The 1,159-nt window shown below is 49.3% G+C and overlaps 1 protein-coding gene across 1 annotated transcript in view; it reads right to left on the reverse strand.

Annotated features, from left to right (window-relative positions):
* Window positions 1-1,159, reverse strand: part of LOC119413100 (SEC14-like protein 2) — a 36,381-nt gene that overhangs the window by 8,280 nt on the left and 26,942 nt on the right. The gene's annotated exons all lie outside the window — the stretch shown is intronic.

A 1,159-nucleotide genomic window follows, 5' to 3' on the forward strand; every position in this document is an offset into this window, starting at 1 on the left:
CTAGAAGCTGCCCATGAGTCCACAGGACCACTAGAAGCTGCCCATGAATCTACAAGACCACTAGAAGCTGCCCATGGGTCCACAGAACCACTAGAAGCTGCCCATTTTCTTTATTTATAGAACCTTTACGTAACCAGGCAAATCCTATTGAGATCACAGATCTCTTTTACAAGGGATGCCTGGGCCTGAAGGCAGACTAACATGCAGGTTTTTGAGTTCACAGGACCACTAGAAACTGCCTATGAGTCCAAACGACCACTAGAAGATGCCCATGAGTTAACAGGACCACTAGAAGCTGCCCATGAATTTACAGGACCACTAGAAGCTGCCCATGAGTCCAGAGGACAACTAGAAGCTGCCCATGAATCCAGAGGACCAATAGAAGCTGCCCATGAGTCCAGAGGACCAATAGAAGCTGCCCATGAATCCACAGGACCACTAGAAGCTGCCCATGAGTCCAGATGATCACAAGAAGCTGCCCATGAATCCACAGGACCACTAGAAGCTGCCCATGAATCCACAGGACGAATATAAGCTGCCCATAAGTCCAGAGGACCAATAGATGCTGTCCATGAATCCACAGGACAACTAGAAGCTGCCCATGAATTCAGAGGACCAATAGAAGCTGCCCATGAATCCACAGGACCACTAGAAGCTGCCCATGAATCCACAGGACCACTACAAGCTGCCCATGAATCCACAGGACAACTAGAAGCTGCCCATGAGTCCACAGGACCACTAGAAGCTGCCCATGAGTCCACAGGACCACTAGAAGCTGCCCATGAGTCCACAGGACCACTAGAAGCTGCCCAGGAGTCCACAGGGCCACTAGAAGCTGCACATGAATCCACAGGACCACTAGAAGCTGCCCATTTTTCATTTATATAACCTTTATGTAACCAGGCAAATCCCATTGAGATCACAGATCTCTTTTGCAAGGGATGCCTGGGACTGAAGGCAGACTAACATGCAGGTTTTTGAGTTCACAGGACAACTAGAAGCTGCCTATGAGTCCAAAGGACTACTAGAAGCTGCCCATGAGTTCACAGGACCACTAGAAGCTGCCCATGAATCCAGAGGATCACTAGAAGCTGCCAATGAATCCATAGGACCACTAGAAGCTGTCCATGAATCCACAGGACCACTAGAAGCTGCCCAT

Source organism: Nematolebias whitei, chromosome 8, assembly GCF_014905685.2.
Source record: "Nematolebias whitei isolate Nwh7 chromosome 8, NemWhi1, whole genome shotgun sequence".
Classification (NCBI taxonomy): Eukaryota; Metazoa; Chordata; class Actinopteri; order Cyprinodontiformes; family Rivulidae; genus Nematolebias; species Nematolebias whitei.